This window comes from Mustela putorius, unplaced genomic scaffold (genome assembly GCF_011764305.1).
Source record: "Mustela putorius furo isolate JIRA1106 unplaced genomic scaffold, ASM1176430v1.1 tig00003834_pilon_pilon_pilon, whole genome shotgun sequence".
Lineage (NCBI taxonomy): Eukaryota > Metazoa > Chordata > Mammalia > Carnivora > Mustelidae > Mustela > Mustela putorius.
The window spans coordinates 16,583,770-16,598,863 of NW_025421987.1; the positions used below are offsets into that span (position 1 = coordinate 16,583,770).

At 34.7% G+C, this 15,094-nt stretch overlaps 1 protein-coding gene and 1 pseudogene across 3 annotated transcripts in view; one reads left to right on the forward strand and one right to left on the reverse strand.

The window, feature by feature from the left end:
• Positions 1 to 15,094, forward strand: part of CADM2 (cell adhesion molecule 2) — a 1,089,711-nt gene that overhangs the window by 328,126 nt on the left and 746,491 nt on the right. The gene's annotated exons all lie outside the window — the stretch shown is intronic.
• On the reverse strand, positions 10,997 to 12,228 carry LOC101673663 (annotated as a pseudogene).

The window sequence follows — 15,094 nt, forward strand, 5'->3', positions numbered from 1 at the left end:
AACAGTATAAGTATTAGGATTTTAAAAAGTAATTGCTAACATGGGCATACATATTCTCTCCATCTTGAATACTTTTAATTGTTGAAATATTAATATATGTGAATTTTAGTTTATATACTTTCTCGTTATTCATCTCTAGTGTTTTTCATATGTGTAACCCAAAGTTTAGGCTAGTCAAATTTCCTTAATGGATGAACTATAATTATGGTGCTTTATTAGTAGATAGATGGATAGAATGGCATACATATATGACAATGTTTCCCTTCATATTACTCTAGTATGGCTGTTCGAGTGAGTCTGACAAAGCTTGTTGTAATTGCTAAGGACATATTTTTTTTTTTTACATCTGTATGACCTACTAACTGTATGGACTTGGTGGTATAGTCATTGAATACAGTTATCGCGAATTAAAGGTTGTTAAAGGTTTTCACTTAAAAACCAGAAAGCACCTTAGTAGAAGTGTTAATCACTGAAATCTGAGAAATTAATGTTAATATTGGCTATTTATGATAATATGGAACTGAGGTTTTAAAAATGCAGGAGTAAAGATTCCCTGAAAAGAATGCTCTTTTGTAGCCATAAACATCCCCACGGTCAAGTCTAGGCATCATCTCTTCACTTGGGTTGAAACAAAATTTTAGTGTGTGTTTGTGTGTGTGTGTAAAAGTCCTTTTCCCACAGTATCAATCATGAATTGCTGAAAGGCTTCCATAGCATGACATTGTTGGAGCTCAGATCTGGAAAGTGCACAAAAGAGCTGTATTTGTTGCCAATCAGAGGAACGTGTTTTCAAAACAAGGATAACATTTTATTTTTCTTTCTCCCCAGTTCTGCAGTAGTGTAAGTGTTAAAGCCTGAGAGGTTTAGAAAGCTGCAGTGAATGTGTTAAGACTGTTAATGAAGCTTCTGAATCTAAGGACAAAATTAGCTCTCACACCCACACTGCGCAAAGTACAGCAACTGTCTGATAGAATTGCATCATGACTTTTACCTGGGGACACGGGTATTATATGCAGCTGAATTGATGAAATTGGGAAGACAGATGTGCCCAAAGGACATTTTAAGAAGCTTGTACCTACATAAATTGCTTGTGAAAAATCTCTAAAATTTGAATAAGAAACCAATGTAAAATGCCTTCTGCCTGTAAACTTCGGGTCATATGATATATATTATCTAGCATAGCCTTTAAGGAAAGAGAACATTCGACTTGCTCTTGGTATCAGACAGTTTATATAATGTCAAGCCCAATGAATGTTTATTTTTTTTTCCCCTTCTTATAAAGAGAAGTACTTAGGACTACTGAGTTTAATGAGGGATGATAATCTTGTGTGTTGTTTGCTTAAAAACCTTAAATTCAGGCTTTCATGGCAATGTGACTGGCATACAAAGTAATGCATAGAATTAAATAATTTGGATATTGTAACTATTTAGCAAATATAATCACAAAATGAAAAACAGCGATGGCATTGAGCACCCCAAACAATTACTAAAAACTTTAGTCTAGGTTTCTTACATATTACGACCTGAAGAATCAATCCTGATACCCTCCACATGTAAGTCTTAAAGACAGACTTTTAAAATGGAACTATTTCATCCTATTTTTAAGACATATATCTTAAGAAATATTTTTACTTGCAAATCCATATAAGTTTTTGCCCACTGTTGGTTTACGAAGGCAGCAGACATTTAGATTTGTTTGAGGTTTTCTGTTCTCAGAAATGTGGAAAATGGATGTCTAAAGTCTAGAGATTTGTGACTGCTAAGCAGTGAAATGAGCAGGTGAAAAGGTAGCTGTTTTATTCTTACCTTACCTCTTCATATAATCAAAAAATATTATATTCTTATGTAATAGTTTTTAGAAATTTCAAACAGGAGACCACAATTATATAGAAGATACTTTAATTTTCTTAGAAAATTCTAGAAGCTGGGATTATGCTTATATAACTGTGTAGAAGATTAAAGTCTTTCTCAAATGTTAATTCATTGACCTTTAAGACACTAAAAGCATCTGATACTGACAGTCCTGACTCCACTTCTAACATATGCTTATGATATTAGAGAAAAAAGATGAGGTCACCTTTGGTATTCCTAAAACTAATAGTCCTGTCCACAAGAGGGCATGGGTTTTCCATAGGAAAGTAACAGGATTTGCAGGGGAAATAAATGGTTGTAATAACTGACCTTTCTTTTGACTGGCCATACTCTTAACTTTGTTTTTTAAGATATAACAATTTAGAATTGATTTGCATAAGGGCAATAATTTAATTTCACCATGACCCCCTACTTTGATTTCCTACAGAATTTATTGCCTCTTCCACTCCTTTGGCAGTTCACATATAACTCTTTATTATCATGTACCTTCTTTTTATATGTTCTTTCTCCCTAATTATACTGTAAGTCTTTGAAGGGGAAAGGTTTTTACTTGTAACTCTCCATTCCTATAGTAAAATACAATATCTTTGTCCAAGGTAGGTGATAAATAATTATTTGTCAATTAAGGTAATAGTGGTTTTGAAATAATAAAAATTATTGTAGCTGTTGAAAGCTATGTTACCATAGGAATTGAGAGTTTATGAAACCTTTCCACGTCAATTATTTATTTGTCTTCAAGTAACTATGTTCTCTACTTTTAGTTTAGGTTTTAAACATATTTTGTCCTCCAGTTTTGTGGTGGTAAATAAATTACTGATGCAAAGTGAATTTTTAAAAATGACTTTTATAATTGCAAATAGTTTTCTCTTAGACCTAAAACTGAGGTATTTTATGAAATTTCCTATTAAACCTCAGATCATGAGTTTATTTAGTTTTCTTCTTATGTAGTTTAGCTATATTTGCAATTTAAAATTTAAAATGATTTCTTTGGGGGCTCCTGGGTGGCTCAGTGGGTTAAGCCCTCTGCCTTCAGCTCAGGTCATGATCTCAGGGTCCTGGGATCGAGCCCCATGTCGGACTCTCTGCTCGGCGGGGAGCCTGCTTCCCTTCCTCTCTTTCTGCCTGCCTCTCTGCCTATGTGTGATCTCTGTCTGTCAAATAAATAAATAAAAATCTTAAAAAAATAAAAAGTAAAAGAAAATGATTTCTTTCTATTTGAAAGAGAAAAAATTCACACATTTCTCTCTGTAAAAAAAAAAATATATATATATTAACCATAACATATGTGAATTACCTAACCATAGATTCTATAATACATTTTTGAATGTATAGTCAGCCATTAATAGAGAATTAATAAAAGCAATTTCTTGCCAAATTTCAGGGTTAGTAAATAGAGCTTACAAAAGTAACTAATCCTGAAGGATTACACAACTAAATTATAATAGAAATAATAAATTGATAGTCTATTCAGTGAATAAAACCACCAGCTACCAAAAATCAGGTTTATTAATTCTACACTGTATTAAATCTAAACTGCAAAGTGAAGTAATTCCAAAGCCAGAATATGTATTTCAATGTATTTCAACAATTTTATTAGCATCATGTAAAGTGAGTGTTAATTTCTAATTTTTTTTTTTGAATCTTCTATATCTTTTTTCAGGGACATCACAATTCATACACTAAAGTTTTCATTTATTTAAGCTTAGGCTATTTAATTACTTAAGCCTATTATTTAGAGCACATTCTAAGTAAATAAATCTTACAAATATAAACACCTACATAGCTTTCTTCTTTGTTTTCTGAAATGGAGGTACTATGTTTGAGAAAAAATAAATAATATAAAACTTAACAGGATCCAGCAGTGAAGGTCCTGTTGCTCAACACTGAAAAACCTGTTTGTCAGTCTTGACCAACACAGTATAAAGAACTTCATACCTAAGATCTCCAGAAAAGTAGGCCAAAATCTTGTAAATTATTGCTAGAATGAAAGCCCTATATTTCCTCTTATCATAATTTCTGAGGTGAATGCACTATTTGATGAATTGTCCAAAGATAGCACAAGATGTTTTTGTCCTGTCAAGGGATTGTCCTAACCACAAATGGCCACAGCAATTCACCAATTATATAATCTGAACTCTTAAATTTCATTAAAAAAGCTGATTAATTACTATTAATTCGTTATCCCTGTTTAGCCCTATTCTAAGTACATCTTCTTTAAGTGTAAGCTTTCTTGTTAAGTAATTGATTTGTAACTAATATGGATAAATTTTTATGGTCACTAACAAAATAGATTATTGATTATGTTAGTTTCATGAAGGAAATTGTAGAAGGAAATTGTATTCTATTTCTGAGAAAACACTGAATAACAGTTAAGTATAAAGGTCAAAATTCACATATTATAATGTATTACCTTAGAAAATTAAAAATGTTTAAAATTTACTAATTATAAAACATTCTGACATGAAATAGTTTTCATCAAACTTAACATGTGATTAAACTCATGCAAATGAACATTATTTTCTTCCTCTCTAATACTTATTTTTATGCAGCACTGTAGATATACTCTCATATAGACTCTACTAAGTGAATAGGGACTGAAATTCTGTTCTTTTCTTTTGGCCAAACTTTTGGCACAGGAGCTGCATCTGTCCAGAAGTGCTTTTGTCTAATTCTACAAAAATACTGCATGGGATTATAGCGAACATAGCTATTACACCTATACTTGACCTACACTGAATGCTTATTTCTTCTTTCATTATAGTATATATGCAGTAAAATGCCCAGACCTTAAATATGCAGCTTAATTACTTTAACAAATGTGGAAACCCATAATATATGTGTCGGTCAGGTTACAGTACTTCGAAACCCTTTGTGCTCTTTCTCAGTCCTTACTCCCTTTCTCAGATGGAATCATTAATCTACCTTCTATCCACACAGAAACTTGGGCTTGTTCTTGAACTTCATGTAAATAGATGTGCATCTTTAAATTCTCACAATTTTAGGCGAGGGGTTTTCTTTCAATCTATCTATTTGAAATTATAGTGATGTACTTTAAATTTATATATTAATTTTCAGATGTATATTTATATTTTAAATCAATATTGTTTATCTGATTATCTAAGCTTCAGAATTTCATGTTATGCTTCATCTTTTTTCTTAAAATAAATTCAGAAAGCATAGAAATCCAGAAATTTGGGAGATTTTTTTCAATAAATATTAAAGAGAAGTAATACTTGACCAAGATGGAGTGAGAAATTCCTAAAATCATCACTGAATTTCTGTGTCCTGGATTCCTAAACAAAGTGGCTTAACTATTAGAATATACTCCCAAACTCCTCTTTTAAACATTTTATCCTAATCCACAGAAATATATTATTGGAATGACAACTAAACTAAAAGAAACAAATCAGTGTTTACTATATTTAATTTTTTTCTTAGTGCTGCAATTTTATTTCAGTGCTTGAAATGTCAGAATCTCAAACTTGCTTCTTTGTTCTTTGTTAAGATAATGCTTTGTGATGTGAGAGAAATGATTTCCAGCTTACCAGGTCACATGATTTCTTCACCCTTCTGTTATCTCAGAAGAAAAAAATGGGTCAATTTTAATATTATTAATCATGCAAAAATATTTACAACTCAGGAAAATCAAATGTTTAAAGAAAAACACTATTTGGGTTTTCTTTAAAAGGAACTATTTATTTTAAAAATCAGTTATACAGAGAATTTTCTTTAGCATTGAACTTTAATTAAATTTGATTAATTTATTTTTGAAATTCTGGTATCGACAATAATTGCACATATTTTTCCTAAAAGTTTACTCCCAGAAAAAAAAAAAAAGCAAAAATACTCCCTATAATTGCAAAAATGTTTGAATGTGTAATTTGCCCAAACTTACCTTGAACAAATACGTAGCTTTTATAAATTTCTTACTATCATATACCTTGAAGATACTACACTGTTCTACCAAATCTCAGTAATTACTTTTATTTTTGTATCTATTTAATTGCTTTACCCTGCATAAGCATTTGGAAAAGTTTTCTTGTCAGACAATTTGCCTCATATTTCCTATTTGTTTCCTTTTTTGGAAACCAGCCTTTGGAGCCATTCTACATAATATCATAATTTTCTATTTTCTCACACATTCAGTTGTTTTTTTTTTTTTTTAATGTATGGTTTCCCATGAGTTACAAACCTACAAGTCCTATTTTTGCTCCCTAGTACACTGATACTCTCTTCACCTCAAGTAGTACCAAACAACATGTATCAATTTAAATTTCTGAAGGACCTCAGGAAGTCCTTTCAAAGTACAACAATCCTATTATTGAGCTTAACTACCTAAAGTATGCTCTCAAGGAGAGAACTTTCTATAGGATCTACTGCTCAATTATTAAATTCTATAGAGCCATTAATCAATATAGACAGCAAGATGTTAATTTTCTTTCAGAGCCCTCCTTCCAATACCACCTGTAGAATTAGGTAGGAAAGGGTAAGGGTAGGAAATGGTTTTCCAGAAAATGAAACAAAACTGTGTCCTAGCCAGCCTCCACCAACACATACAACTTTTATAATGTATTTACTCATTAACTTCACTCAATTCTTAGATTACTTATACACATCCATTTCCATACCAAATAAGATCAGTAACTGTATCTCTAAGGCTTCCTTTCTTACTACAGTAATACAAGAATATTCTCAACAAGCATTAGAGTGTAGGACAAAATCACTTTTGTCATCATTTAACAAACATTTATTGACATATTTCAAAAGAAAAGTCCCTTCCTTCAAATACCTCAGGTTAGTTCTCAAAATGAACTGGCCTGAGGAGCCAAACTTACATTTCAATTAGGATAGATCCAAGCTGGGTTTTGAAAATCATGACTGTGTCTGAAAGTAATTCTCGAAGCTTACTCCTACGAAGAGATCAGGTGAATCTTCAGCTACATGAGAACATAAGCTAAATGGTTTTAGTTGGTAACAAAAGACAACTATTCCACCTATAAAAAACTTATTATAAAATGTAAGTTTATGTATAGTAGGCTCCTAGAATCTGGAAGGAGTATGCTTGGATTCAAATTCCAACTTTCAAACTTAGCTATCTGGAAAAGTATGTGCAATTAATTCACCTAGCCTCTCTATAAGCTACAATTTCTTCTTTGGAATGGGGGCATAGCTTGAAAAGTACCTACTTCATGACGTTATTGTGAGCCTTAAATAGATCGTGTAAATTAATTAGCACAGGTCTCGGGACATAGCAAACCCTCATTTAATGATGGCTACCATTATTTTTATCGTTGTGTCACTGCTATCATTGTATGGGTTTCTAGGAATGTACGACACAGAGAAAGCATGTTAATGCCCAATAAAGTCTCAATTTGCAATGATCTGATAACTGGCTGAACTGAAATTCTAGAGGAGATGGCAGCCTCTGGACATGTCAACTGTTCATCTCTCTAGATACTCTAGGTTTATCCCTGCATCCAGTCAGATCATCAGAATGGTACATACCAGGACTGTATTACTTTAGCCCCCTTCAGAAATGCTTTCACAGAACTATGATTTGGCATCATGCCCATGCCTTCTTATCAAAGGTCAGTGCAGGAAATGGCTGTATAAAGAATGCCTCTGCTCTTTTTGTAAAAACAGCTATTGAAGATATTCTCTATTTTAGAGTTTAATGTCCCTTAGACAAAGACTCTTGTTATAAATTCTTCTTAGAGCTAAGTTTAATGATTTTAGTATGTCTGTTGTTTTGCTTTAAAGTACTTCATCCTTTTGGGAAGCAGAAAGGGCTTTAATAATAAATAGAAGATTCCTTTCAACATGTACAGTTCTAAAAAAAATGTTACCAGCAGTAGCTGATGATCCATCATCAGGAAAGGATGAAAACCAATAAATTCATTCTCCCTTTCCAGTTTCAAACTTAAAATGTTACCCTAGTAGGAAATATTTGCATGTAGAAAGATTACCTCTGAGGGAGAAGAAGGGATGTATTGCGGATGATAAAATTTCTGGGCACGAACTCTTTGGAGGGCAGAGAGCTTTACAGTTTTCTTTCAACTCACATCATGTAAACTGGAAGTTGCAAATTGGCAGACCTTTGTTGTTCGGCCTGCACAATGTTTTAAAAGATATCGTGAAAGATATGTGTTACACTTAGCCATAATGCAAGCATTCGGATATCCACTGTCATACTCAAGACCTTTTCCCTGTTAAATTCATCGGTATAATCAAGGTCATTTTCATACATGGTAGAATCGGACATTAATAGTTGCTACTGCATTCCTATAGGCAAAGGAGTCCCTTGAACATTAATATAAAAGCTTGTAAAACTTGGAGCAAATAATTTTTGAAAAGCTGAAGAGAATATGAGAAAACAGGTCAACTTAACCTTCTGTCAGTCCTTTATGCTTACTTTCTAAAATATACTGCCTGTTCTGTTCCCTTTAGCGGCACTGTGGGACCCAATGATGGCCTTCTCAAAGCATGGAGGGATGCTCAGAAGTATTAATATCACTACTTCTTTCTCAGATCCTGTTCTTTTCATCATGGAAATGGGGGAGCCAGGAGAACCAGATTTTCTCTATTAGATTATAAAAAATACATGTTCTTTATGGTAGAGTTTAAAATATTCTCATAATGAAGGGATTTTAGTGAGTCTATGAGAAAAGTGAGTGCTTCTAAACTATGCTGGAGGCCAATAACATGAGCAAATGATTGTTCTACAGACTGGAAAATACTACCAAGCATCAGCCAGATCTGTCAGCAGACAGGAACATCCTAAAGAAATAACTTCGTCAGTATCAGTTGGCCATGAATTTTCTTCCCCCAGCAATTTCAAATAATAGGTATATGCATAAATTACTTAGACCAAGTATCTACTGAAGTTATGTTTACTGATAGGCATTTTTGATTAAATACCATTAATAATAAAACTCAGTCATTGGTTAATCTAAAAAAGTTAGATTTTAAATATGTTCTGCTTTTAACACAATTCATTTAAAAGTGGGAATAACTGGCATGCATACTTTCCTTTGGATACATTAACATTATAAGTATTTTTGTTTCAAAATTTGGACTTATGAACAGATTTGGCCCTCTACTTCCTAAAACAAAACCTTTTTGCTAAGTTTTGGGTCATCACAAATCTCCCAACAAAGCAAAATGAAAGGTAATACTATATGGAATTTTATTTTCCTTCAAGCAAAATCCCAAAGTCATTGAGACCTAAGTATTTTTCACAAATCTGAAATCAAAACAAACTCCAGCAGAAAAGAGTTGTGGATTTATAAAGCAATAAAAGTTTCACAAACCTGACTATGTAGTTGTGGTTCAGCATTTTAGGCAAGAAGGGTTTATACTCCATCAGAGTAGGTACCATGATATTGTGTTCAACAGAGGTCACTAAGATACAGAGAACTCTGTTCTAGAGTGTGAATTCTTATTCTAGATACCTCTCTTTTTATTCATCCATTAAACATTCATATGTTGATTAGAGAGAATGTTGTGCATGAAATTCAGCTTTCAAAACTGAGGATCCAGTCTTGGGACTTTGAATCATCTCTTTATTGGTTGAAATTGGTTAAATGTCAATAACTCATTGAAGTACCTCACAAAAAGGACCATATCTCTTTCCTAAATATCAATGACTTATGCCTTACTTATGGTGATAGTTTTAAAAGATTGATAAAGCGATTTAAATTTAATTAAATAGGGCACCCTGGTGGCTGATTCCATTAAGCATCTGCCTACAATCCTAGGGTCCTGGTCAGTGGGGAGCCTGGTTCCCTCTCCCCACCTGCTTGTGCTCCCTCTCCTGTTGTCTCTCTCTGTCAAATAAATAAATAAAATATTTTTAAAAAACAAATGAAATTAAACTAATTAAATAGAACGTCATTTTCAATATCAAAATGTAAACTAATATTTTGTTGTTCTATGTGGCAGAGATAGGGTGACAGTGTTTATATACATCCCGAGCTATGAAAGGCATTAATAGACTAGACATTGAAGAAACTGAATCTTTCCAATTCCAGATCTTTCATTCTTGCTTTCTGTAAAATGAGAATGTGTTAACATGATAAAGCATAATTTAGTATCATTTTACATGCCATGAGTTACTCATAGGAGTGTGTTTCTAAAGGTATGATTCTCTATTTGGAATGTTTATGTTGATTATTAGTAACAAAAGATATATTAATATGTTTTTGAAGTCTACTTTATTAATGCTTACTATAAAAATATAACAGAAAGCTAGAATTAATATAATTACCAAAAAATAAAATAAAGTAAAATAAAATAAAATCAGTTTTCTGACAGTAACTTCAAACACCAATGTGGAATAAGTCAATTTACAGCAACTTCTATTTCAAAAGAGATAAAATGAATTATAAGAGTACACACTGACTCTAAACCTCAGGACATTATTAATAAATATTGTCTCTATCCTAAGGTTTAAGGAGCTATGAAGCTAGTACAAAATATTATATATTAAGTATTAATTTAGTTTTCAACCAGGATTCCTACAGGAGGAAGACTTATGAAATGGCTCCACTGTGCGTTTCCCCTTACAACATTTGATCCCAAAGGCATGCTTTAACTAAATTTGACAGCAGGAAAGAAAGTCCAAAGCTAAACATCACCACACAAGTTTTTGAAACAGGCGACAGCTAATGGCCCAAACAGTTCATATTAATAATCAAATGCTGGCTACCCTGTGGATCACTACCGTGTGCTAATGAGGAAAGCCTGGCTTTCTCTCCAGGCAAGTGGCTCTCTGTGAAACCTCTACTACTTCTAAAAACTGATGGATAGTGGAGGAGAGAATGCAGTGGTTACTCTGTGCCATCAGTGAATGATAGGCATGTAACTCATAGGAAATCTGATTCACTGGATCCAAAGTTGAGCTCCATTTTTTTTTTAAAGACACATTTATTCAGCGTCATGATCAGACTATTACATTTAGCAATCAACAGCATGGGTGCAAAAAAAAAAAAAAATCTACATTAAAACCCTTTGTTGGAATGCTTTACACTTTCCACAGAACAGAAACTAAAATAACCTGTTATACAATTAGTCACAAATACAGTCCTAGAGGTTTTTTTTTTGCCCATACACATGAGTATTGTCTAAAACATGTCTTCTTTGTAGCAGCTAGGCCCTGCCACCACTGTGCTTGGCTGAGTTCACAAATCTGTTGTAACCTGTAGCTTTCCTGTCACTTCTCTGGCTCTCCTCTCCTGCTAAGCTTTGTTTTTTGGCAGTAATTAAAACCTTCTGCTGCCGCTGAAACCACCATAGCCACCTTGGTTTTGTGGTTTGGCGAAGTATTGGCCTCCACCACCATAAGGGCCAGAGCTTCTGCCTCCAAAATTGCCTCCTTTCATGGGTCCAGAATTTGAGGATTGATGGTTGTAATTGCCAAAATCATTATAGCTTCCGCCACCTCCAAAGTTGCTTCCACTACCACCGCCATTGCTGCCTCTGCCTCCTCTGTTGTTACAGCTGTCATAGCTGCCTCTACCACCGTAGCCACTGCCCTGGTTTCCATAACCCTGTCCACCACTTCCATAGCCTCTGCTTCCTTCAGAGTAACCATGGCCGCCTCCTTCATAACCACCATCATTACCAAATCCATTATAGCCATCCCCACTGCCACTATATCCACCACCACCTTGACTGCCACCAAAGCCACATCGACAACTGAAGTTTCCTCCATGACCAAAGTTGTCATCCCCACCAAAACCACCTCCATTAACACCACCAAAGTTTCCAGACCCACTTCGACCTCTTTGGCTGGGTGAAGCATGAGCCATCTCTTGCTTAGAGAGTGCTTTCCTTACTTCACAGATGTGGCCATTCACAGTATGGTATTTTTGAATGACAATCTTGTCTATAGAATCATGATCATCAAATGTTACAAAAGCAAAACCCCTCTTTCTGCCACTGCCTCGGTCAGTCATGATCTCAATCTCTTGGATGTTCCCACACTGTTCTAAATCATCTCTTAGATGATGTTCTTCAGTGTCTTCTTCAATGCCACCAACAAAAATCTTTTTCACAGTTAAGTGGGCACCAGGTCTTTGAGAATCTTCTCTTGAGACAGCCCTCTTTGGTTCCACAACTCTTCCACCCACCTTGTATGCCCTTGCGTTCATGGCTGCCTTCACCTCCTCCACAGGAGCATAGGTGACAAACCCAAAGCCTCTGGAATGCTTGGTGTTGGCATCTCTCATTACCACACAGTGTTTCCCATGGCTCAAAATGGCTCCTCAGATTCTCATCGGTTGTTTCAAAGCTCAGACCTCCAATGAAGAGCTTCTGCAGCTGTTCAGGCTCTTTGGGAGACTCTGACTTAGACATTACGGCCGTGGGAGGAGAGACTTTAATGATGCTTACTCGGCGGCATCCACGGGCAGAAAGCGAGCTCCATTTACATTTATACCGCCTTTCCTGCAAGCCACTTTACTAAAACTTTTTAAAGCAAATTTAAAAATACTAAAAACATTAAAATGCTTCTATTGTTAGTAACTATTTCCAGAGTTACTGCTCTTGTTTTTGTTTCTTCTCCTCTTAAAGGATGAAGGTAAAAGATTCTCTGTAGATACCAAATCTTTAGTTCGCTTCCTTTCGTGAACTATGCCTTTTTCTCAAGAATAAATAATAGTCTCCTGCAAACTTTTTATTTTTTTTATTTATTTTTAAGATTTCATTTATTTATTTGACAGAGAGAGACGCAGTAGGTGAGGGAACACAAGCAGAGAGTGGGAGAAGGAAAAGCAGGCTTCTCACAGACCAGAGAGAGCCCAGTGCAGGATTCAATCCCATGACTCTGGGATCATGACCTAAGCCAAAGGCAGATGCTTAATGACTGAGCCACCCAGGTGTCCCAGGTGTCCCATGTGTCCCAGACTCCTGAAACCTTGAGCAAAGGAAACGGGATCTACTGTCCAGGCAGGCAGTGGCGCCCAGTAACAAGACCGGTATTGCAGTCACTGGTCGACTCAAATTCTGCCTTTATGTCCTTTTCCACATGAAGCCCTCATATTTTGTACACATACAAAAAAAAAAGTCACATTGATGGGAAGCAGTTCTTTAAGAATCATAGGGTAATAGATAACTATTCTCTTTTGGCTCTATGATTCTCTTAAGATGATTGCTTACAAAATGCAATATGTGTAGGATCAAATAGTTATAATTTGAATTTGCTTTGTATATGTCTTCTTAATTCAGTTACCTTGCTTTTCACTGTTTTCTTCCTCTTTCACTGCCTTATTGTTCAAATACAACAAAAAAGGAAACTGAATTTTTTCCAGTTGTTCGAGAAGTATTTTTAACAATGTGCTTAGTGACCTATGTTGCTTGATGCAAGTTTTTTTTCTTTTTCTTGCAGAGAGCTGCAGTGTTTCAATTTTCTACTTAATAAAATTGGACAAAATAGATTTCCATCTTAAAAACCACTCCCCGGATATCAACAACTGATATTCTTTCTATCTAAAGTGTGCCACTTATTAGCTGTGTTAACAAAAACTTAGTATTCTTATCTAAAACACAGGAAAATTGCTACCTGACCCACTTAATATCTATGGTTGTTGAAAAGATCAGATAAGGTCAAATAAGGTAATAGATGTAATTCCCTGATGAATGCTTAATTTCTTTTCAGATGTAAGATATATTTATACTTACATTAGCAATTCTCTTCCTTTTTTTCTTATTTAGCAATTCTGTTCCTTTAACAATGTCTCTCAATGATGAAATGTATTATTATCTTTCGGTGAATTTTTATCTTTGATAAATAAATAAATTTGAACTCTGAGGTGAAGCCGACTGGGTTTAAGAAAAGCAATTGTAAAAGCAAATGCCTATGGGAGCCAAAAAAAGAAAATAAATGGTACTGTGTGTACTTCTCCTGATACAGACAGGTGTACAACACATTTTTTTTTACTTTTCTCTAAACCTGGATGGCTTACGACACCAGAAATTTATTCTCTTGGAATTCTGGGTGGTAGAACTCTTAAATCCTGGTGTTGGCTGGACCATGTTCCTTCTAAAGATTTAAAGGAGGATCCTCCTGCCTCTCCAGTTTCTGGCAGCCCCAAGTGTCCTTTGGCTTATAAGAGCATCATTCCTTTCTCTTCCTCATTATTTATTAAATGGTTGTCTTGTATGTCTCTGCTTTCACCTGGCACTCTTTTCTCTTATAAGGACACCAGTCATAATAGATTAAAGGTCTGCCTTACTCCATCCACTATGGCTTCATCTTAACCAGTCACATCAACCAAGACCCTCTTTATTAATTAGGTTGCATTCAGCAAGTAGTAGGGTTTAGACATCAACATATGTTTTTGTGGGACACAATTCAACTTATAACAATCACATAAGAAAAAAAAAATTGGAAAAAGCAAAAAGAAATAACAAAGAACATGCCTGAAGTGTAAAAAAAAAAGTCAGGAGTACTGAGGAGGCAGTAAATTGTTGAGGCTGTATGTGGCTTTTTTTGGCTGGTTGTAAGAACAGCTGCTTCTCAGATATAAATAATTTTTACCATCAGGTCGAATATTAATTATCTTAACTTCCAAATATGAGCAACAAATTCATTTTTTAAGTATGAAGTGAGGAAACACTGTGAGTTCTGGGCAAATACTTATCAACCATGACACAGCATTCAATTCATCCATTTAATTTAAGATCAGAATTTCTTTCATTAGGAAAGCCACGGTTTGGGGAATTTGGACAATATATTAGCAACTTAAAACATTCTTCCCCTTAAATAACTAAATCATGACATACTAAGTCACGTTTTTTAAAGAAGAGAATTATATGTGTATATATTAAGGACACATCAGAAAGGAAGATACTGGGTGCCTGGGTGGCTCAGTGGGTTAAGCCTCTGCCTTTAGCTCAGGTCATGATCCCAGGGTCCCGGGATCGAGCCACATCGGGCTCTCTGCTCAGCAGGGAGCCTGCTTCCTCCTCTCTCTCTGCCTGCCTCTCTGGCTACTTGTGATCTCTGTCTGTCAAATAAATAAATAAAATCTTAAAAAAAAAAAAAAAAGAAGATACTGGCAAGAAGAACTTACAGGCCCAGGTGGGGTCCACATTCAGCAGGGAGTCTTCTTGTCCCTTGGTCCCTCCCCCAGCTTGTGCTCTCTCTGTCTCTCTCTCAGATAAAATCACTTTTAAAAATTATCTCTCAATCCTTTTAAAATTTCAGTTATCTGTTTGATAG